General features: G+C 47.4%; 1 long non-coding RNA gene across 2 annotated transcripts; it reads right to left on the bottom strand.

Annotated features, from left to right (window-relative positions):
• Positions 1 to 197: 197 nt before the first annotated feature.
• Positions 198 to 10,118, bottom strand: LOC129635753 (uncharacterized). Of its 2 annotated transcripts, XR_008706434.1 has the most exons (4): positions 7,612 to 8,463; positions 4,299 to 7,363; positions 3,199 to 3,312; positions 198 to 212 (listed from the first exon to the last, which is right to left on the bottom strand). It is a non-coding gene; the product is annotated as an uncharacterized LOC129635753 (long non-coding RNA). The 2 variants fall into 2 exon arrangements; XR_008706433.1 differs by lacking the exons at positions 198 to 212; positions 3,199 to 3,312 and having other exon boundaries at positions 5,900 to 7,363; positions 7,612 to 10,118.
• Positions 10,119 to 24,600: the final 14,482 nt, after the last annotated feature.

The following is a 24,600-nucleotide window of genomic DNA, read 5'->3' as shown; positions in this document are numbered from 1 at the left end:
TTGTCCACTTCTGATGGCTGGCCTGCACTCCTCATCTTCAAAGCTCTCATCTCCTTTGAAAACTTATTCAACCAGTACTACACTGTACGTTTGTTAGCAGTTCCTGGGCCAGGTTGTTGATGTTGGGAGTGGTTCCCACTGCTGTATGACCCATTTTGAATTGCAATAATAAAATAGCTTGAATTTCTTTTTGTCAGTATAATTTCTGTAGTCTAAAATAAATATAAAATAAACAGTAATAAGTCAATAGCAAAAAAAAAAACATAGCAAGAAATGCTCATTAAAATGATGTGTAACATAACCACATTTATTTAAGAATGAATTCCGATATTAAATGGCAGTGTTCAACAACGCAAAACTGCAATTACTTTTATACCAATATATCATGTCATATATATATATATATATATATATATATATATATATAAAACCAGATATAAACCTAATAAACCATTTCATTTGAAATTGAGGTACCTGGAATAGTCACATTCCTAGGGGTTGCCAGGCTCTGGGGGAGAGGGAAATGGAGAGTTAGTGTTTAATGCACATAGAGTTTCTGTTTGGGAAAACAAATATATCCTGATGATGGATGGTGGTGATATTTCTCAACAATGAGAATAAACTTAAGAATCCACCTGCAATGCAGGAGATCCGGGTTCAATTCCTGAGTTGGAACGATCCTCTGGAGGAGGGCATGGCAACCCACTCCAGTATTCTTGCCTGGGGAGAATCCCATGGACAGAGGAGCCTGGTGGGCTACAGTTCGTGGGGTCACAAAGAGTCAGACACGACTGAGCGACTAAGCACAGCACACCACTGAGCCTTTCATGTAAAATGGTTTAAATGGTAAATTTAATTATATAGATAAAGGTTGTGCTGCCTTCACGACCATGGTTTCTCAGCTTCCCTAACATCTCGAGGAATGGAGCGAGTGCAAACTGCGGTCCCTTTCAGCCAGCCGGTGAGACTCACCTTTATCAGAGGGAGAAAAGCAAAGCCGCTCAGTGACCAGAGGAGGGCGCCAACGCCCTGCCTTTCTTCCACTCAGAGTCCTCCAGGGGAAAGGGTGGTGCAGGATTTCCAGGGCACAGAGGGAACTCTCCGGGCTGGAAAGGCTTTTGTTCTGCTGCTGCAGGTGGAGGTGGGAGGGGAATGTACCATTCTTCACCACAAAAGCAGAAAGTTTCTTTCGTTTCTGTCTCCAGCCCTTCGATAAGAATTTGTTGAAGCCTTTTGTGCTTGGTTGGCAACTGCGTAAGGATTAGCCTACCTTGTTACCTGAAGACTGCGGTGCATGTCTGGGCTTTCGAGATGGCCCTGCCCTGCGGCTCGCCTTGGCTAGGGGCTGCCCCGACAGGAGCACCTCCCCCTGTTTCCTGGGACTGGCTAATAATTCCTCTCACTCCATGCCAGCTCCTTGTCCATAGTTTTTTGTTTTGTTTCACTTTTTGAATTTTTTTTTGGTGATAATGCTTCTATAACATAAAGCTCACTATTTAAATAACTTTAAGTGTGCTATTCAATGGCATTAAGTATATTCAGTGTCTCGCATTCATCACCACTCTACAGTTCCAGAACTTTCTCATCACCCCAAAGGAAAACCCTGTACCCTTTAAACACTTCTACTTCTCACCCCCCTCTCCTTGCCCCCACCCCAAATCCTTGCAACCGCTAATCTGCTTTCTGGGTATTTCTTATAAATGCAGTTGTACAATATATGGTCTTTTGAATCTGTCTTCTTTTGTTTAGCGTTTTTAAGGTTCACCCAAGTTTAGTGTTGATATGATACTGTGAAACGAACAGTTGTTAAATGGAGCTCAGCATGCTGGTGGTGAGTCTCCCAGTTCAACAAACCGTACGAGAAACTGAAATAGAGGTGTGCATACTCACAGGTCCTGGAGGAAGTGCCTGCCTCAAGGGGCCATGTGGGCAGGTCAAGGCCCAGACAGAGAGAGGCAAGACCTGGGGCACATGGCTTTGTGGGCACATGCCTCCCACGTTTGGGACACATGCTTCGTGGGTGGAGCATTTTTTGTTTTGTTTTCATTTTGCCATGGAAGGGTTTTACTATTGTGTGTCATCTTTCCTGAATTCTTTTTTTTTTTTAATTTTATTTTAATTGAAGTGTAATTTGCAATATTATATTGGTGCCAAGTGTAGACCATAGTGATTCAATGTTTTTAGAGATTATACTAGATTTAAAGTTATTCTAAAATATTGGCTGAATTCCCTGTGTTGTACAATATATTCTTGGAGCTTATTTATTTTATAAATGTAGTTTGTATTTGTTAATACTCTACCATCATCTTGCCCTTCCCCACTGGTAGCCACTAGTTTGTTCTCAATATCTGAGAGTCTGTTTCTGTTTTGTTGTGTTCACTCATCTGTTTCATTTTTCAGAGCCTACATATAAACGATGATATATGGTATTTGGAGAAGGCAATGGCACCCCACTCCAGTACTCTTGCCTGCAATATCCCATGGATGGAGGAGCCTGGTAGGCTGCAGTTCATGGGGTCGCGAAGAGTTGGACACAACTAAGCGACTTCACTTTCACTTTTCACTTTCCTGCATTGGAGAAGGAAATGGCAACCCACTCCAGTGTTCTTGCCTGAAGAATCCCAGGGATGGGGGAGCCTGGTGGCTGCCGTCTGTGGGGTCGCACAGAGTCGGACACGACTGAAGCAACTTGGCAGCAGCATATGGTATTTACCTTTCTCTGTCTGGCTTTTCTCCCAAGCATAGTATCCTCGAGATCCATGCATGTTGTTGCAAATGTCAGAATTTCATTATTTTTATGGCTGAGTAATAGTCTGTTGTATACGTGTGTGTATGTGTGTGTGTGTATATATATATATACACACACACACACTATATATACACACACACACTAAAGGCTTCCCTGGTGGCTCAGCAATGAAGAATCCACCTGCCAATGCTGGAGACACGGGTCTGATCCCTGGGTCAGGAAGATCCCCTGGAGCAGAACATGGCAACCCATTCCAGTGTTCTTGCCTGGGAAAACCCATGGACGGAGGAGCCTGGTGGGCTGCAGTCCACAGGGTCACAAAAGAGTAGGACAGGACTTAGCAACTGAACGAATGAATGAACACAGTGTTTGCCAAACATCCACTCATTTTCTATAAAGGGTTTTAACTATTCATTGTAAGGATCAGACTTCTCTCAATTTTTACTTACTTTTCATCTGGAAATTCCTTATGGCAACTGTGACTTGGGTGCCCGTCGGATGCTTGTTCTTTGAGAAGTTGACCTCCTGTCATTTGCATGACCGTGAAGGTTATGACTATTAAGCTAGATAAAGTCAGAGAGATCTGAAGAATTCAATCAAATGGCATTTTGTTGCATTCAAATGGATTTGTGGATTGTAGGGAGACTATGACAAGAATTCATGAGAGAAAAAAAGTAAATAGTCACATCCCCTCGAGCGGCTGCCAGTGACTTTGGAACACGATCATTCAAACTCAAGAATGAGGAAAGGTGTGATGAATTCAAGCAACTTAACCAGTAGGATCACCTTGACAGATTGAGGTTAAGGTAACCCATTAGAATCACTCTACTAATAAAGGCACGCTGCACATAGGCATGTCCCTTTAGCTAGGTGCCTAAGAAGAAGAAAAACAGTCCTTTTCTATGAGTTGAGCTCATCTGAGCCAGACAGGTGCTGGCATAGTGAATTAATTTGTCACCAAGATTGTTGGGAAAGATCAACCTCCTCTGACAAGTGTAGCTTATACCTCCAAGTGAACAAACACCATTTTCTACAGTAAACATCCTCTCAAAGGTAGTTGCAAAAAACAAGCATATTAGTCTTAAGATTTTAAGTCAAAATCCTTGGAAATACAAGGATAAAACTTTTAATATGACAGCAAATATCTTTGCACTTCCCAGCAAACTAGACAGAATTTCAACTCTGATGACAAGATACAGACTGTGAACAGAATTAGCTTATGTTATTTGTTCACAGGTGCATAAATATTCACTACTATTTCCTGTTCTACCTAACAAGATTTAATGGCGACCCCAGGACTTATGTCTAGAGAGCACCTGTATCAACAATCTCTCATTTTCTCAGGATTCTTTAACAATGGCTGATTCCTGGGGATCTGCTTCCTCTCCCATTTTCTAGCTGAAGCTGAATGAAAGAATTTGTAGGTTATGATCTCTGTTTCCATAATCCCATTCAGAAGGCCTGGGCTTTTAGACTCACCCTGGCACAATGACTATGGAAGATGACTCAGTTTCTCCACATCCTGGAGACCTACAGTTTCCGTTCTTACCTCCTGCCAGAATCTCTGGTCAGTTTGCAAAATGGTCAGCTGAAGGGAATCCTCAAAGTTTGCTTGGAAACCCACTAGATGATTAGAATTACTTAATTGTTCCCTCCGTGGGTGTTATAAATTGAATTGAAAGATAATTGAAGTTCTAATTTCCAGTATCTCAGAACGTGATCTTGAATTTCCCTGCCGGTCGTGTGGTGAAGACTTCGAGCTTAATACAGGGGGGCCCTGGGTTCGATCCTTGGTCAGGGAAAAAGATCCAGGATGCCACTAAGAGCCCCATTGTCACAGCGAAGATTCTGAGTGCTGCAATTAAGACCCAGCATAGTCAAAAAAAAAAAAAGAATGTGATCTTATTTGGGAAAAGGGTCTTTCCAGCTTTATCCAAGTTAAGATAAGGTCATTAGGGTGGGCCCTAATTCTGTGAGAGGTATCCTTATAAAAGGGGGAAAATTGGACTCAGACACACACAGAGGGAAGACAACATGAAGAAACACGGCGAGAACGCCATATAAAAATGGAAGCAGAGTGGACCTGACAGATGAAGCTGTAAGCTGAAGGGCTCTAAGGATTGCCCCCTGCCGTTGGAAGCTGGGAGAGGTAAGGATGGATTCTACCCAGAGGCTCACAGGGAGGACAGTCCTGAAATCACCTTGACCTCAGACTTCCAGCCTCCAGAAGTTTATGAGAGAATAAATTTCAATGGTTTTAAGCCACCCAGTTAGTGGAACCTTTAACCTGGGAGTGACTTGGAATTGCCAACAGAGATTATGAGGCAAACCAAATCCATGGTGTCACTATTGTGTAAAATCTGGTAATAATTTGCATGTACCGGTCTTTCTTAGCCCACACACCCCCAATCCCACCCACCGCCTCACTCCGGGAAGCAGAGCTGCTGTGATGGGATTTGGGCAGGTAATTTGTTTTGATAAGGAAAGCCAGGGAATAGGAGTAACACAATAAAACAGGGTGCATCAGATGGAAAAGAATCTGCCTGCAACGAGGGAGATTCGGGTTCGATCCCTGGGTCATGGCAGATCCCCTGGAGGAGGGCATACCAACCCACGGCAGTATTCTTGCCTGGAGAATCCCAGGGACAGGGGTGCCTGACGGGCTACAGTCCCTGGGGTCACAAAGAGTCAGACATGACAGCAACTTCCACTCATTCTCAATTGAGTTGGTCATTGCAGTGGGTCACTGAGGCCCCATCCTTCAAGGGCCTCTGAGGAACCGTGTGGAATACACCGGGGAATGGTCTGCTCAAGGGACAGTGGAGGAGACCATAGCAAGAAACCAGTGCTTCTGGATTCTCCCGCATGACCTCAACTCCCTTACACTTCCAGGTTGGTGCGTGTGTTCAGGAACAGTGGCTCACAAGGGGTCCGTGGCCTTGGAACTGAGAAGCAAGACGGGTGAAAAGCAAGGAACTGCAGGTGGAGATGCTGTCAGACCTCGTCTGTGCAAAGCTGGGCCCCAGCAGTGACTATGCAGAGGATCTGGAGAATTTGGCTTATTAGAGGACTGAGCAGTTCATCTAGATTTTAAGCTGAAATGTCCGAGAGAGCTTTAGTCTTTAAACAACATAGGAATATGTAGAAGAGTTTAATCATCATCTCAATAAATTTTATTAGATTTGTAAGAATTTCTTAGGTACTTGGAAAAGTTGTTCGCTTTGCCAGCCACTGACTTACTTTAAAAAGGAAATTGAGTGTGCTGGCTTTATCAGTGCAGCTAAAAATATTTAAAAGAATTCAATTAAATTATGAAAATCTTCTTAAAATCATTTGTGAGAATTTGAAAGATTTATAAATAGAACTTATTTCTAAATTGAACTTAAAAACTTCAAGAAAACCAAGGCTTTGAATTATTTAAGTATTAACTTTAAATATCAAAGTAGCTCCTGAATGTTCTTTTCAATACAAAAAAGCCACTCCTAAAGACCAAAAAAAAAAAAAAAAAATCCTAATTACATCTTTCCATCCTATAGAAATCATCATTCTTTTCTACACTGTTGATCATCTGAAAAGTGAGTTCTTCAAACATGGGATTAAATAGAACATATCCTTGTAATTTGCAACTTTTGTTTTGGTTGGGGTTTTCTGGTTGCAAGCAACAGAAAGCAATTTTGGCAAAGCAAAGGGCATTTACTGGAAGGGTTATGGGGAGCGCAGAGAATCAGTGAAAAGGCTGGGATGCGGTCTCTGAAATGGATCAGCATCAGGTTTGACCGGTAATCTAAGCAGGGTGAGTGGACTCTGCCTCAGGCAGATTAAGTTGCAGGTATCAGACACTGCTCTGGCTTTCATCTGCCAAAAAAAAAAAAGAGGATTTAATACTGGGGGCAGCGTGCTTCCAAGATCCGTGGACAGGCCAGAGGAGTGGGCTGTAGAACACCATCAGAAGCCTTGCCTGCCAAGGGAGTGCTAATTTCGCCACTGCCAGGACTCGGAGTGTCCTCTGAGCTGTCCCTCCTCTCCCGTAGCCTCACTTCCTTGGCCGCAGAGCTTCCAAGTTCCCCGCAGGTCTCTCCTGGTGCTGGGATGACTGGCACTCAAGCCACTTTCTCCTGCCTTGCCCTGGAGAGTCATCCTTAGCACCTGGGGCCAGACCAGTGTGACCAGTGTCCTTAGCGCAGGCCCGGCTTTTTTGGGATTGATTCATTGCTGCAGAACAACTCTGTTGACACTGCAGGATGTAAAGCAATGACCACGTGATGTCATGGAAATGGTGGGCGGGCAATGCAGACGGGCACAGGCCTCCTTGGCTCTGTGGTTCCTGGGGAGACGTCCATGGCTGGACTCTGGAGGCCAGAAGGCTTCTTGGCTCACCTACCAGGTGTCTCTCTGAAGCATGGGCGTGGCGGGGGCTGCCGTCCAGAGCGCGCCACATGGTCTCTTGGGGATGTCATCTTAGGAGAGTGGGATTTCACGCATGGAAGCTCAGTTCTCCAAGGATACAGGTTCCGATGAGCAGGATGGAAGTCCAAGGTCAAGGTGCCAAAGGTTGGGTGTCTGGTGAGAACCCACTTCCTCACAGATGGCCGTCTTCTCACTGTAACTACGCGCCTGGAGGGGCAAGGGGGCTTTCTTAACCCCTCTTATAGGAGCACTGAAACCATTCATGGCCCCACTCTCATGAACGTATCACCTTCCAAAGGCCCCACCTCCTAATACCATCACCTTGGGGGTTAAAATTTCAACATGAATTTTCAGGGGGCACAAACCTCCAGCCTATAGCACCCACCTCCCCCCTCCAAGACCCTTCCATTACAGGCTACCCTCAAACCTTTGGGCCACCTGGGTGGGCCTCCTACCTTGGAGACCCAATTCCACAGCCCGGTCCAGCCATGAGCGGTTATGGAGCTGTGGACAGAGCACTGAAGCCCCGCATCCTTGGAGTTTTCATCTGGAGGTTTCCTCCCTCCCGGGCTGGGTGGGGTCAGACGTGAAGGCCCTCTGTAAGCTCAGAAGATGGCTCAATAGGGAGGCACAGGTGCTTTTAGTTGAAGGGCTGTAGTATTTCGTTTTCCTAGCTCTTGGTCCCAGTCTCTGGGATACACTAGATCCTGACTCTCTGCTCATTCATCGAGGGAATAAGTGAAGTGATTTAACATTGTCCTGGTTTTGCAGGCCAGGAAACAGGCACTGAGGGAGGAGAGGTCTGACCTGAGCTGAGGGACAGGTGATGCTTCAGATGTACACTTGCTCATCACCTGTTATCTCTACCTCCAGATGTCTGCCGCTTTTATTGTCTGGCTTCCCTCCTAGCTCAGTCGGTAAAACATCCACCAGCAATGCAGGAGACCCCGGTTCGACTCCTGGGTCAGGAAGATCTGCTGCAGAAGGGATAGGCTACCCACGCCAGTATTCCTGGGCTTCCCTTGTGGCTCAGCTGGTAAAGAATCCGCCTGCAATGTGGGAAACCTGGGTTTGATCCCTGGGTTGGGAAGATCCCCTGGAGAAGGGAAAGGCTACCCACTCCGGTATTCTGGCCTGGAGAATTCCATGCACTTTATAGTCCACAGGGTCGCAAGGAGTCGGAACGACTGAGCAACTTTCACTTTCATGTTTATTGTCTGGGTTGGTTGGAACAATGAGGCCCAAGGATCATATTCAAACCACAGCCGCAAGAGCACTGAGGCTTCCTAAACTCAGCATCTCTTTCTCCTCAACTCAGCCGGTTCCTTCTCATTTCATTTCTTCCCTGATTCTGATGGAAGCTGGCTCCAGGTGCCAGGTCTGCCGGGCTTCCCAGGTGGTGCTAGTGGTAAAGAATCTGCCTGCCAATGCAGGAAACGTAAGAGATCTGGGTTCAATCCCTGGGTTGGGAAGATCCTCTGGAGGAGGGCATGGCAACCCACTCCAGTATTCTTGCCTGGAGAATTCCATGGACATAAGAGCCTGGCAGTTTATGGTCCATGGGGTCGCAAAGAGTCAGACATGACTGGAGCAACTTAACCTGCACACACATGTATGCCAGGTCTGTGAGTCAGGCTTTTGGAGGCAGAGTGGACATTCCTGGGCGAATCGTGCAGAGAAAAGTGGAGACCCACCTCCTGGGCGTGAGAGGATATCACTGTGGATGCCTCTTGCCGGGGTCACCTTCTAAGGGCAGTAGTGACTCCATCCCGCGTCTTTCTTGTGCCTCTAGTTTTCCTGCTTGGTGTAGGTGTTCTTCATGTATCCAGATGGATGTCTGTTCTCAGCCTCCAGAAGGGCAGGTTGTGGAAAGAGGGCTGTTAGAGATGCTGCTGCTGCTGCTGCCAAGTCACTTCAGTTGTGTCCAACTCTGTGCAACCCCATTGACGGCAGCCCACGAGGCACACCTGTCCCTGGGATTCTCCAGGCAAGAACACTGGAGTGGGCTGCCATTTCCTTCTCCAATGCATAAAAGTGAAAGTGAAGTCGCTCAGTTGTATCTGACTCTTCGCGACCCCATGGACTGCAGCCTACCAGGCTCCTCTGTCCATGGGATTTTCCAAGTAAGAGTACTGGAGTGGGGTGCCTTCGCCTTCCGGTTAGAGATGCTGATTAGAACAAATAGCTTTTGGGGGGAAATACACAAAGACCAAGCTGAGTAACATTCTCATTCACATGAAAACAAGCCCCTGGGTGGCTGATGCCAGATGAGATAAGTGGAAAACATGACGTCATCATTCCGGCAGGAGTCTCTCTTTCTCCTTGGCGCCCCAAGCCCTCCCTCTCCTCTGCGTCTCTTTCCATTGCCTCTTGTTGCCTCCTTCCTTCTCCCACTCTTTTAATCTCAGGGTAAATTCCCGTCCTCGCTCTCTCTTCACCACTCTTGGGGACATCTTGTCTCCTTCTTCAGGGCCCTTCTGACAAGAGCCATATGGAATATTTCCTTTCCTTTCAGATAAACTCCGTAACAGGGAGGTACCAGCGACTGATGGTATGAAATCTGTTGATTTCCGATTTCTGAGGGCGCTAAATTGGCCTTTTGACAAATGACAAACATCTTGGAGCCTCCTCCCCAGAGGAGAAGGGGTCTCTGATAGTGGAACTTCCTTCCCTACCCTAGGAACGGGAGTTGCTTTCTGTGTTTAGGTTTATTTTGGAGTCCTTGCCATGCTACAGTCCTATAGACCCACCCATGAGGCTGGCAAATTCACGATTCAGCTGAGTAGAAGCATTTGGGGAGGTGGGAAAGGAAGGGACACTTCCTTCTGGCTAACTCTCTGTGGGGCTGCCCACCGCCCCTCCTGCCTCAAGCAGGTGGTCAGCAGACCCCGGACAGGAGCCCGGTTCTGTTTGTTCCTTTGTCTTGGCTCAGTCTGGTCAGATCTCATTTGCCTCTCCTTCAGGCCTTTGCAGCAGTTGCTGGCTGCTTTTTTGCAGCAATTTCCCCCTCCCTGCCTGCTGCCCATGCTTCTCCCTCCCCCCGGCAGCACCCCCTGTCCTCCTTGCACTTCCTAGTAATTCCATCACCAGGCGTTTGATCCAATTTGGGGTGCACAGCCTCCCAGGAGTGGCAGATGCAAGGCACCAGAGTCCGCAGGTGAAGAGCTGGCTTGGACTGCATCTGAGGTTGGAGCTGCTCGAAGCCTAGGAGCAGCTATGGTGGATCAGTTTCCAACTTCCTGCACCTGGCCGGGAGGTCCTTTAGGGTGGGAGTTTTGCGCATCCTGCAGCTCAGCTCTGAGCACCACAGGGGTACTTCATCTGCTGTGTTTAACCCTGTCCAGTCCTGCCTGGGGCTCTTGTTGCCGTGGAGACTTGCACAGAGCAAACCTCTTGTGGCCCTAGAGCCATCCATCCAGGTGTGTGTCTACCTTAGCTCCGTCTTGTGAAGTAGTCATCTTTCCCACTACACCTGTGTGCAGGACTATGTAAGAGGGTGTGCTTCTGGACTCATCACGTGTGCAATGGACATAGGACAGGGTTCACACCCCAAGTTGGGCAGGCGAGGAACCCAGGGCTCCTCTCTCCTGGCCCCAAGTCTTCTTGCTACCATGCATACATGTGCCCCAGCCTTCTTGACATTTCTGTTTCCCTGCAGCCCACTTCACGGAGGATGAATCCATTCTCTGCCCTCTGTCTACTGGCCCCACTAGGTTTAAGCCTGGGCTCTGTAGCCTAGTCCTGTATCTCACAGCCCGAGCCCTGCTTCCCTTCCTCGGCCACTCAATTTCACACACGCTGCCCAGAGCGCGGCTCTGACTCAGCCAGATCCCCTACTTCTGCTCTCACATCTGCCTCAGCACAGGGAGGCCCTCCTCTGGCCCTGACCCTAACTGGACCCTTCACTGACTCTTAACTGGACCCTATCCTTAACTCCCCCCACACCACCCCTCACATTTGACACTAATTCTGTGAGTATTTTTCAGCAAGTTCTTAGTTTCTTGAGAGATCTAAAAATAGTCCACCTCCTCCCCCTATTTTGAACTATTAACCTCTCTGCTCAGTGTATGAGGTTTGCATTTTGAAGCCCTGATTAAAATTGCTTAATATTCCTTCATAGCTGACAGCCACCCCACTCCTCCCAGGCTCGGTAGGAACACAACAGCAGTAAAGGTAGAAACTGTGGTTCCTTTCATCGTGGTCACTATTTCTTGTTTTTTCCCCACTCGCCCCCAACACCCAGGGGAAGGGAGCTGGGAGCCACGGGCGAGGGAGGGGATGACAGGCAGGTGGAGGGTGCTCTGGGGAGGAGGGAGAAGGTGCCCCTGGTGCAAGCCCAGAGGGTCAGCTCCGCCTGGCGGCTTCATCCTGGGGTGGTCGCTGACGACTGCCCCCTCTCAGTCATGAGGCGATCAGAACGCACCGCCCTCCAAATATATCCGCTTTGGCATAAAGATTATTTTGAGCTGAAGGCAATGAAGAATCAAAAGATGGAGAAAGAAACCCTCTGGGGCTGCTTTCCTCATCTGATTAGAAGCAAAAAATTCTGGGAAATAAGGCTGCTATAAATTCCTTCTAAAGGGCAGATTTACCCTGCAGAAGGGAGAACTCGAGTATAATCCACACCAAATCCCTCCCCTAGCGGGGCTTTGTGGCCTTGGAGGAGATGGAAATTTACTCACACTTGTGTTGTGGTGGTGCTCAGTCGTGTCCGACTCTTTGCAACCCCCATGGACCGGAGACCTCCAGGCTCACACTTGTATAGACAAATACTATCACAGACTTGATCTCTTGATTGCGCTCCCAGAAACTCTTTTCCTTTTCCCCAAAGCCCACGAAAGCCTTTTCCGCCCCCTCCCTTACCCCTACTAGAGGTATCCTCTGACTTCAGCTGCACTTGACCCTAGAGCAACTCAGGGGTTAATTTGTGTATAATTTATAGTTGGACCCACCCCCCCTTCCCCGCCATACCCGAGGTTCCTCTGCCTCTGTGGATTCAACCAACTCTGGGCTGAGTGGTATTGTAGTATTCACTATTGAAAAAATATCTGTGAATAAGTGGACCCTCACAGTTAAGATCTATGCTATTCAAGAGTCCACTGTATTTAGTTACTTCTAAATACTGCTGCTGCTGCTAAGTCGTTTCAGTCATGTCCGACTATGTGCAACCCCATAGACGGCAGCCCACTAGGATCCTCCGTCCCTAGGATTCTCCAGGCAAGAATACTGGAGTGGGTTGCCATTTCCTTCTGCAATGCGTGAAAGTGAAAAGTGAAAGTGAATTCGCTCAGTCGTGTCCGACTCTTAGCGACCCCATGGACTGCAGCCCACCAGGCTCCTCCGTCCATGGAATTTTCCAGGCAAGAGTACTGGAGTGGGATGCCACTGCCTTCTCCACTTCTAAATACAGTTACTTCTTTTCTTACCCTCACATGTAGGCAAATAAACCTTTTTCTGTGGTCAGTCTTTTGTCAGTTGAATTCACGGGCCCCAGCAGAAGAACCTAAGAGGAGAGAGGAAAAGTCTTTCCTCTCTAACAGTTGCAGCTTATGATGTGGACAGTGACAGCCAGCAGCCTAGACTCTGGACCCAGGGTCAGATCCTTGGTCGGCAGTGAGGGTCCTTTCAGGGACCCCCCCATCTTCCCGTGGGAACCCCATTCAGCTTCTCTGGAATACTGCAGATAATTTTAACTTAGAAGGCACAATTTTCTGCTGCCCATTACCCCAGTCCCCAGAGTGAACATGTTAAGCCTTCATCTGAGGTGGTTTACAGAGGGGGACTGATATAATAATCATCATCATAATAATAAACAACTTTTTGCTTCACAGTCTTTACACACAACAATCCATATTCATCATTGTTTGCAGCACCCTTGAACTGGAAGTACAGCTATTAAAATCAAAGTGAAAGTGTTAGTGACTCAGTCATGTCTGACTCTTGGAGACCCCATGGACTGTAGCCCACCTGGCTTCTCTTGTCCATGGAAATCTCCAGGCAAGAATACTGGAGTGGGTTGCCACACCCTCCTCCAGGGGATCTTCCCAACCCAGGGATCGATCCAGCATTGCAGGTGGATTCTTTACCGTAACCTCCAGCAAATGAGAGTTTGTCACCGTGTTGCCATCTTATCAGTTGCTTGCGTCTCATTAAAACTTTGTAGAGCTTCGAGCCTTGTAAACAGACAATGAAGCATGGCACTTCCAGGGAAGGTCAAGGCTTGGCCCCAAGGAGCAATTATGTCCTTGGGGAGGGGAGATGCTGGGGACAGCTGGCTTCCAGCTCTTTCCTCTCTTGCCATTGCTCTCGCCTTTGGTTCCAGAAAGACCATTTGCTGTGCTGAGAAGGGGCCAGGGAGGTGGAACTGCTGGTTATCTAATAAATAAATTTCCTCGAATGGAAACCCCTTCAGGGTGCCTGGATTCTCAGTCACTCCTATGGTATCTGTCCTTGGCCCTTTCCTTCCTTGTAAGCCGTCACTAAGTCAGATGGTGGAAGCTCTGGTCCCTGGGGCACGTCACCCCATCTGGGCACTGGCAGGGGTGTGCAGGTGGGGCTGAGCCCTGTTTGACAGACCATAGGATCAAGCTGGTGATTAGAGCAGGGAATTCTGAGCTTGACTGATCTGTCAGTCCGGCCTCCCCAGGAATCCCCTCCCTAGAGGGGTCAATTCCTGAGATTCCAGGCCTTGCATATTGAAGACCAGTCTATCCTCCCATTGGTTTGTGCAAAAGAAACGTCTCCCTCAGGCTGGACAGCAGCAGGTGAGGGAATAAGTGAGGGGAGACACTGAGGCGATTGATCTGAGCCAGCAGCCTCCACAGCAGCCTCCACAGAGGCCGTGATAAGAGAAAGGAAAACAAAAGTTTTACAGAGCTCCTAGGAGGTTTTCCCTCGCACCAGCCGGAGGCGTTAATGGTGAGATTCTCTGCTCCAAACTGCTCTGGGCTTGGAGGCCCGGCTCCTGCCTTGCCTCTCCAGGCAGAGGGACGTGGGGGGAACCTGGGGAAGGTGGGAACATCTGGGAACAGCTGGCAGGCTGCGAGATGATGACCGCCTCACGTACAAGCCAACCCCGGGGTCCTAAACTTGAATGGCGACTTCACAGAGCCCAATGCCACAACCTAGCAGGATGTCCCCCTCCCTCTTTGAAGCCAGTAGATATTTTTTCTAGAAGAGAAGAGCCAAAGAAGTGACCCACTTCTCACCTGCACGGCAGGGACACTGGCCTGAGCCCCGGAGCGCAGACAGGCCTGGCCCAGTCAGAGGCCGGTGGGGAGGTCCTGCTGGGGTCGGTTTACCTCAGGGGGCTGAGCTTTCCCCCTCCCGCTGTCCAAACGAAGGGAGCCCTGAAGCAGCAGGAAGAGGCAGGAAAAGACAGAATGGAATCATGGAATCATGAGAGGCTCTGGCTTCTGCGGGAAGGGACCCTGAGGAGGGCTTCACAAAGCTTCCCTGTACCTACTGCCTCGATGACGTGAGTCCCAGGGGCCTCCCAGGAGATATGGCCTCTCAGAGCCTGAGCTGAGGAGGGGACGTGGTAGGTCGCCCTCATGGGGCGGGTGAGGGGGCTTCTTCAGGGCACAGAAGAGACTGGCTAAGGCTGGGAGTCTTGCAGGATCCAGCCAGAGAAGAGACGAGAAGTGCCATCCCAGTGCTGTTGCTGCCGCAGGCCGGCTGAGCTGTCTGACTACTTGGCCTGGGGTAACATGGCAGTATCATCTCTAAGAGAAGAAATGGTCCACTTGGGCTTCACTACCAAGGAGAGACCCACTACAGGGCTTCAGGGTAGTAACCAGGCCAGCCCAGAAGGCAGCATTTGAAATGCTGAAGGCTCCCAGTGTGGAAGGAGAGAAGGCCAAGTTCTGGGGCTCCACATTTCCAGGTCTTTCTGATCTGAGAGCTCCTCCTCTGAAATCCCCATCCTGTCAGATTCTCTCCGGGTCTGACCTGGCTCGCCCTCTTCTGTGACAGATTTCGGAGACTTTGTCCAGAAAAACTTTCCCCAGAGGCTCTTCCCTCTGCTGGTGGAGATTCCCCCTCATTCTCAGCCCAGCTCAACCTCCAGCATCAGGTGCCCATTCTTCCTTCCATCTGGTTTCCATCTTTCTTCCCTTGAACAGAGGTCTTGTAGGAGAGGCCAAACTCCACCTCTAAGCTTCATAGATTTTCATTTGGGACTCTAATAAAAGACTAACAGCAGAAAAACTGTTTATTAGCATGCAATGCACATCACATGCGAGAAACCCAAAATGAAGCATAACTCAAAATGATGATTCAACTGTGGAGAACTACGCGGAGATTCCTCAAAAAGCTGGGACTAGAACTGCCATATGACCCAGCAATCCCACTGCTGGCATACGCCCCGAGGAAACCAGAATCGAAAGAGCCACATGCACCCTAATGTTCTTTGCAGCACTATTTACAATAGCTGGGATGTGAGAGCAAAACCTAGATGTCCATCGGCAGATGAATGGATAAGGAAGTTGTGGTACATCTACACAGTAGGATATTACTCAGCTATAAAAAGGAATGCATTCGAGTCAGTTCTAATGAGGTGGATGAACCTGGAGCCTATTATACAGACTGAAGTAAGTTAGAAATAGAAAGACAAATACTGTATGTTAATGCATATATATGAAATTTAGAAAGATGATAACGATGATTCCACATGCAGGACAGCAAAGGATACACAGATGTCAAGAACAGACTTTTGAACTCAGCGGGAGAAGGTGAGGGTGGGAGGATTGGAGAGAATAGCATTGAAATGTGTACATTATCATATGTGAAACAGATGACCAGTGCAAGTTTGATGCAGAAAGCCAAGCCCCCAAAGCTGGTGCTCTAGGACAACCCAGAGGGATAGGGTGGGGAGGGAGTGGGGGCGGGGGTTCAGGATGTAGGAGGAACACATGTATACCTATGGCTGATTCATGCTGATGTATGGCAAAAAGCATCACAATACTGTAATTATCCTCCAATTAAAATAAATAGATCAATTGAAAAAAATGGTGGCTCAGATCTCTGGTTTATATAGCATCTTCAACAGACGACAATGCGTCTGTAGAGAAATAACAGTCAGAGGAAGCAGTTTCAGGCTTCCAAGGGTGGCAAGTGGCAGGAAGGTAAACGAATGGGAGGAAATAGAGTGAGGTTTGTTTGTAGAATCCTCTGGTGCCTTCTCTGGGCTGTTAAGAGTCTGTCTCCAATAAAGGGAAAATTTATATCTTCTCTCTAGGTAGAAAGAGGACAGATAGGGAGAGCTTTCTTACACTTCCATTCCATTCAGTCGCTCAGTCATGTCTGACTCTTCGCGACCCCATGAATCGCAGCATGCCAGGCCTCCCTGTCCATCACCAACTCCCGGAGTTCACTCAGACTCACGTCCATCGATTCAGTGATGCCATCCAGCCATCTCATCCTCTGTCGTCCCCTTCTCCTCCTGCCCCCAATCCCTCCCAGCATCAGAGTCTTTTCCAATGAGTCAACTCTTTGCATGAGGTGGCCAAAGTACTGGAGTTCTTACACTTACTGCTTCTTAATTGCCTTCAGTTCAATATAATTTTGAGACCAATGTGGCTTATTTTGGCATGGTATATTCTGCTACCCTTCATTCCATCAGAGGCTCAGACTTTTCTGCTCATCTCACCCGAACTTCTCAGACCTCTCTCCCTTTCTCTTGGGCTTTGCTCTCATCTAGCTGGCAAACGTGTTTCACCAGCTAGTGGTGAATTTAGCTGGTGCAACGTATTTTTCCTTCCAGGTAACGTGGTGCATGGGAGAATGGAAGGACTGAGATGGGAGACATTGGCTCTGGGACAGGCTGGAGTAGCAGGGTCAGTGAGGGGGGTTCTTCACTGAGGGGCTTTGTTCAGTCCATTTGGGGAACATCTGGCACACTGGTGAGAGGTCTAGCCTTGACCACCTTTTATATCTGACCAGGTCCCCTTAGGGTTTTAAGGGATGACTTTTTGTTTCTATAGTCTTCGATGTATGGAGATCTTCATAATAAAGAGCTATCTTAATGAATTCCCTCCCCTTTTGACCTAATTTTGCAAGCTCCTTGATGGCAAGGAGGTTCGCCTCCCCCCCCGACCCTTTTTTGGCACTTGGATGTGCCAAGTGGCTATCCTTGGCACAGTGCCTCCTGTTTTCTGATTCAGACTGAAATTTCCTCTACATGCACAAGGCAGACTGTGTCAAGTCTAATAAATAAATCACAGCTCAGAGTGACGGGATCCAAATGTAAAATGTAGCGTCTGGCACCACTGGAGATAAAATAAATTACCTGTAATCTGGTAAGCAGGTCATCTTGATCCTCTGCTTTGTTCTGGTGACTTCTGTGATTGATTTTGCTAAACTCAGAAGAAGCAGAAAGGCATTCAGATTCAGGGCTTTGAGTGAAATCAAAGTGGCTGGGCCAAGAGATGAGATAATAACACTTTTGCGAAGGGAAGTGAAGAGAGAAGAGCTTTGATTCTCAGCTTCTTCAGGGCTTCTGTCTAGTCCTTCCTGAGGCTGGACTCTGCTTCCGGCCTTCAGATTTTGAGAAACACTATTGTGCCTGTTTTTGTTGTTGCTCGTCATTAAGTCATGTCCGACTCTGCAACCCCATAAACCGCAGCATGCCAGGCGATAAATGCTATTTTTGTTTGTTTGTTTAGTGCAATTTAAGTGGGTTTGCAAACAATCTTTAAGAGGCCAATGCTTATATAATTTGATTTGATTTGAAAGAGACCTGCCCCACACAGACTGAATGGTGTTTGGAGTTCTGCTAGGAGAGTCACTTTTTTTAGTTTGAAAAGAGGAATACCTCACTGAAATGAAATATTATTGTAAAATAATTAAGGCCATAATCAGCTCATAGCATTCTAGAACTGTGCTGTCCAACAGAAGTATATAATTGAAAACTTTTGCATTAGCCAGCTACTTTAAAAGAAGTAAAAAGAGACAGGTGAAGTTAGTTTAATATATTTTAATATGATTTCAAAATGTTATACTTTTAATATGTAATCAATAGAAATAATTATGAATGAGATAATCTACATTCTTTTGAAGGAGATACTAAGTCTTGGAGATCTGGTGTGTATTTGACACTTACAGCGGAGTCCCCAACCTTTCTGGGACCAGGGACCGGTTTTGTGGAAGGCAATTTTTCCATGGATGGCTGGGGGAGATGGTTTTGGGATGATTCAAGCGCATTACATTTATTTCTATTATTATTACATCAGCTCAGATCATCAAGCATTAGATCCTGGAGGTTGGGGACCCCTGACTCACAGCACATGGCAGCTAGGATGAGCTACATTTTAAGGGCTCAATAGCCACATGTGGCCAGTGTCTACCGAATTGGATAGTGGCTGGAAATCATGCAGGAATAGGGCTTGCAGATGGGAGCTTCTCTGGGTCGATATCTGTTTTCTACCAGAGAGAGTAAAGGTGAAAGTGTAAAGGAGATATGAGCAGATATGAAACCCAGGGAGGGGGTCTAGTAAATAGGGGACTGCAGGTATTTCTGAGAGCAGCTAACGTGTCCAGTAAACATCTCAGGAATAAGCTGGAGGGACAGGATGACTAGAGAACTATAAGTTAAGAACACAGTAGATAATGCAAGAAGGTTTCCCAGGGTGGCAGGAGTGGGTGAGGGTAATATATGGCTGTATCTACAAGAAAGCCCAAACTCGGTGGTTTGAAACTTTTGTTTGTATGTTCAGGAAAAGTCAGATTCTTTGCAATAAAAGGCATATCCTTGAACAGAAATATGCCGCTGGGATCAGCCAAGAGTTTGTCAAGCTACAGCAGCCCAGACTGCAACAGTGACAGGAATGAAGCAGAATAAGATAGTGGAGGACTTAGGGACCTTCAAATAAATCTTTATTCACTGGGATGCGTTCAGCATCCACTGGGAGGATTCTAAGTCTTGTAACTGAAGACTAATTGGCTTAATCATAAGGATATTTATTGTTTTCTTAACAAAAAGTCTGAAAGCAGGCAGTTCTAGGGCTGGTTCAGTAACCTAATGACATCATTATGAACTTGGGCTCTTTCTATTCCTCTTTTTCGCCTCCACAGTCTGTTTGACCTTTTGTCCTTGGGTTTGTTGCCTCATGATCTTAAGATGGCTGTGGCAGCTCCAGGATTGCATCCAAAAATCAAAAAATAGGAAGCAGAGGTAAAAGGTTTTTGTCTCATATGTATTGAGAAGGTTCTCAAGAAATACCCCTTTATATCTCATTGACCAGAACTGGGTCAAATGGCCATGAGTTGCTTCCAGGATGGTTGGAAAAGCAAAGTTTTCTGCCTCTAGGGACAGAGACAAAAGGAAAGGATGTTGGAAGTGACTGTTGGATAGTCAACCACAGTGAATGCCTCAAGCCCCAAGATAAGGCACCCTGCTATAGAAGGAAGAGCAATGGATTATGAGCCAGGAGCCACCATCTTGCTATATGACCTTCCTCTGGTCAGCTGGCCTCTCTGAACCTACAACTTTATCTCTAGGGTAAGATTCAGTAGATGATCTCTTTCTGCTCTAACACTACTGATTGTATTAAAACTCCTGGAGGGCCTTGAAGGAGCTATCCAGTGCTAATGTAATTAATTTAATGAGATCCATTTGGTGAAAAACAGCTGTGGCTCTTTTCCTTCTTACGGTCAGAGGACGTTTGTTGGCTGGATAAACTCTCGTGCTCACAGATTTTGATGGAACTTTAATTATAACAGCATCTTAGTGTCCTTGATCTCTTGAAGTTTGTTCCCGATGAGAGTGTCAGAGAATGCTGTTCAATAGAAGTAAAATATGGGGCACTTACGCAATTTAAAACTTTTGTATTAGCTAGTCAAGGTTTTTTTTTTAACGAAGGAGATAGATGAAGTTAGTTTTAATGTATTTTATTTAATACAACATCAAAAATGTCACGGGGGCTTCCCAGGTGGCTCAGTGGGTAAAGAATCTGCCTGCCAATGCAGGAGATACAGAAGATGCGGGCTTGATCCCTGGGTTGGGAAGATCCCCTGGAGGAGTGCATGGCAAGTCACTCCAGTATTCTTTCCTGGAGAATCCCATGGACAGAGGAGACTGGTGGGCTACAGTCCATAGGATCGCAAAGAGTCAGACATGACTGGAGCGACTGAGCATGCATTCACGCATACACAAAACTGTTATGACTTCAATATGTAATCAGTATAAATATTTATGAAGGAGATATTTTACATTTGTTGTGGGGGGAGGTACTAAGTCTTTGAAATTTGAATGTATTTGGCACTTACAGCACATCTCAATTCAAACCAGCTACATTTCAAGGATTCAGTAGCCACCTGCAGCCAGTGGCTAACAACCTGGACCGTGGCTGAAATCATGAGAATGGAGCTTGCAGGTGGGAGCTTCTCTAGCCACTGACTGGCCGCTGCCCCGCTCAGGTCAGGGCAGCCTGAGGCGGAAATCTGGAGGAGATGAAATTAGCCCTGAGGTCCTGCCAGAACTTTCCTTCCCACCCATGGTTTTCTGCATGCATGCTAAGTTGCTTCAGTCATGTTCAACTCTGTGTACAGACCTTATGGGCCATAGCCCACCAGGCTCCTCTGTCCATGGGATTCTCCAGGCAAGAATATTGGAGTGCGTTGCTGTACTCTCCTCCAGGGGGTCTTCCCGACCCAGGAATCAAACCCGCATTTTTCATGGACACCTGCTTTGGCAGGTGGGTTCTTCACCACAGCGCCAGCTGGGTTGGGTTCACCCAGTTCTGGCCCAAGGGGAAGGCTTTATCTAAATGCCTCCCATTCCCTCTCACCTGGAAGTCTATGCAGTTTCTTTCCTTTTGAGCAAAGCACTGCTCACAGGAGGCTGCTGTGATGAGCTTCCTGTGCCAAAACATGAATGCATACTAGGGGGACAAGGCCCCCCACATCCAGGTCACATGTGGGGGTTCAGCACGGGGCTTGGACAGGAAGGCAGCTGAGTCAAGGCTCTTCTCAGCTGTGAGAGTCCACTCAAGGGAGATGCACAGAAAGGGGTGTTATTCTCAGGACATGGGGTAACCTATAGGGACCAGGGACCGGAGGTGTAGTCAAGGCCCCATGAGCGACTGAAACTGGCAGAAACCAGCACTAGGGCAGTTCAGTTTGTCTCTCCCTCTCTCCTCTATTGCTGCTGCTAAGTCGCTTCAGTCGTGTCCGATTCTGTGCGACCCCACAGACGGCAGCCCACCAGGCTCCCCCGTCCCTGGGATTCTCCAGGCAAGAACACCGGAGTGGGTTGCCATTTCCTTCTCCAATGCAGGAAAGTGAAAAGGGAAAGTGAAGTCGCTCAGTCGTGTCCGACTCTAGCGACCCCATGGACTGCAGCCTACCAGGCTCCTCCGCCCATGGGATTTTTCAGGCAAGAGTACTGGAGTGGGGTGCCATTGCCTTCTCTGCTCTCCTCTATTACTGCTGCTCTATTCCTCTCCTTCTGTGATTAAAGACTCACAGTGAACTTGGTCATCTCACAGTTCTGAGGTTGCTTTGTCCTCAGTTCAAGCAACAGCAAACTCTGACATCTTAAATCTACATTCCCATCTGAAATCTTAAATCTACATTCCCATCTGAAATCTTAAATCTGCATTCTCATCTTAAATCTTAAATTTACATTCCCATCTTAAATCTTAAATCTGCATTCTCATCTTAAATCTTAAATCTACATTCCCAGGAGAGAGAACACAGTTGGTCCAGTTTGGGTCGGGAGTGTGTACCCTGGTCCAGTCACCAGGACGGGGGTGGGAAGGGTGAGGGCGGAAGGTCACCATAGCTCCAACTTGAATGGAGCAGCCTCTCCTGTGAATGGGGGAGCCGGGGTACACTTCTCAGAGAAGGGAGGTTGTAGGCTGAGCAAATACTTCAAAGGGTGGGGTTTTGCGGCTGATTTTTGTTTTTAACGGAGATGTGGATTTTCTACCTGTTTGACATAGAGCAATATAAAAATCCCAGAGAAGAAATAAAATTGAAAGTATCATTTATTAGGTACAAATTTTGGATCTGCCATTTAATAATCTTGTTTCTTTTAATTTACTTACCGAACACATATAAAACACTTTTGACATGTCAAACACTGTATTGTACAAACACTAAGTGCTTTACATAGTTTAGCATCTTTAATGTTTGCAATGATTCTATGAGACAGGTATGACAATTATCCCCATTTTACAGATGAGGAAATGGAGGCATAGAAAGATGAACTTAAGTAAGTGATGAAAGTGAAAAGAAGAAAGTGAGTACGTGATAGTGCTGGAATTCCAGCCCATGCCGTCTGGCTCAGTTATTCCTGGCTGAAATCCTTTGTTACTCTGACCTTGGGTAAGTTACTTAACTTCTCTGTCCCTTGGTCTCCACACTTGTAAAATGGGTTTGATGACATCTGCCTCCTCAGTTGTGGTGAGGATTAAAATGGATGGTGCATGTCAAGCCCTGTGCTCTCACTAGTCAGGGCTCTCCTGAGAAACAGGCCAATAAGATGTGGGTGTGGGTGGGCTTGGGGACCCCCAACACAGTCACTTGCCTGAGAGTTCCATGGTAGGGGGCGGTGGTGTAGAGGTAGCTTTTAGGCAAGTGAACAGCAGAAAGTTAATAATGAAAGGGCTGGACCTGGGCCTTGGCGTGCCCACCAGGTGAGGAACTTGGAAGGTCTCTTGTTTGCACCTCAGAGGGTTTATATGTTTGCCCCACTTATCCACTCCAACCATAAAAATCTGCTGGGCCGGCCCCCTTTCTGCCTCTTTATCCCCCCCAGCGCCTAGCACAGGGCTCTGTGATGTGGATGGGACCCTGCCCAGACCCCCTTCAGCAGGGAGTCTGCCCACTGTCCCGTGGCTGTGGGTTTGACCGCTGAGTGGCTCACAGCTGCTCCTAGAACTTCTTTTGGTGAATAGGTCCTGCCCCTCACCACCAACCCCCACAGCCTGCAACCAAAGACTGGCTGACATGGAGGCACAAAAGGCTGTCCTCTCCTCTTCAAGGTGGGGCCAATTCCACGGCACAATCTGTACTGCAGAGCTCTCCGTGGGGTCAAGCTGAAGCTAGTTTCTCGCCTGGACCGGGTACTTGCTGAGTACTCGTCTCCAGCCCTCCTCTGTGTCCCATACCCTCCGTCATCTTCAGGTATCTCCTCCATCAATCACTTGCTAAGGAATCCCCACCTTAAGATTCCCGAGAACGAAGCCAGGACAGTAGTGACCGAAGTCTGATGGCCACTGGGACCCCCACAACCATATTTTGATGCATCTCTGCACAGCTCACGGTGTCTTTGTGTCTGCAAAGGAATTTCTCAGTCATTTAAAGCTCTATCTTAGTACTGAGCCCATGAATTAAAGTGGAGAAGATGTTAAGCCTTGCTTTGGTTCAGAGTTCTGGAAGACAGTAAGGAACAATAGTCAAATATGCAGTTTGGCTCTCAGACACAAACTTGTCATTCACAAGTTTGTTTTCTCCCACAGCAGAGCCTATTTTCGACAAGCCTGTCAACTAAGCTTGATGGAAGGGACTGGGGTGGGGCAGGTGCTCTGAGGGCCAATCTGATCCCACAGTAAGGACCTTGAGACTAATAATCACTCTAATGCTGTGAGTAAAAACAAAGCCAATCACTATTCATGAAATAGAATGACCCAGAATATAGCTGAGTTGCCCAGCCAAAGCACTGTACCAAGGAGACTGCACCTGCAGGTTCAGTTGTCTGGTGGGCTGGGCTCTGTTTCCTGACCACGATTGTACTCAGAACCCTGCCATATTTCATTCCCGTGGGAATTAGCGACTGGGTGCTAAAAGGTGCCAATGCGTAAAGAGAGTTAACATACCTGTTAGTCAAGAACGTGCAGAGCAAGAAAGAGACATGAGCGGAAACTAAGGAACTTGAACTTTGAATGTTTTTCATGATCTTCGTGAAGTTCTTAGTGTAAAAAGCAAAATTCACATCTCAAGGGTCAAAGTGGCCTTACACACAGCTCTTGCACCTACACCACAGGCCTTGCCAGTAGGGTCTGACACAAGGACCCCCATCGATTTGACACTGAAACTTCTCAGCAGGGACAGGGACGACTGATCCCAGAGTTGGATTAGTGGGACTTGTGGCGGGACACAGATGCCGAGCTTGGGATGTTTAGGAGATTGACATGAAAAGCCATGGGTAGCTCAGGTAGCAGTCACCTTAGTACCTCCAGCCTCTTCCACCTCTGTGTTTTACCTGCAGCTTCCTGCCCTGTGACAGGTTTTAATTCTTGGAGGCAGTCAAGAGGGGACAGGAGGGGTTGAGAAACCCAGAGTGTATTGCCAACACTAACAGGTGTTCTGAACCCTCTTCGCGTTAAATCCTGCTGCTGACACCTGCGAGTGTTGGTGCTTTACTGAGATCTACTTGGTCCTAGTCTTTCTGCGCTTGTCACCCCAACTTTCACCTGCCAGCACCTGTGTCCTCGTGTCTG

This window comes from Bubalus kerabau, chromosome 21 (genome assembly GCF_029407905.1).
Source record: "Bubalus kerabau isolate K-KA32 ecotype Philippines breed swamp buffalo chromosome 21, PCC_UOA_SB_1v2, whole genome shotgun sequence".
Classification (NCBI taxonomy): domain Eukaryota; kingdom Metazoa; phylum Chordata; class Mammalia; order Artiodactyla; family Bovidae; genus Bubalus; species Bubalus kerabau.
This window is presented reverse-complemented; position numbering and strand designations above follow the sequence as displayed.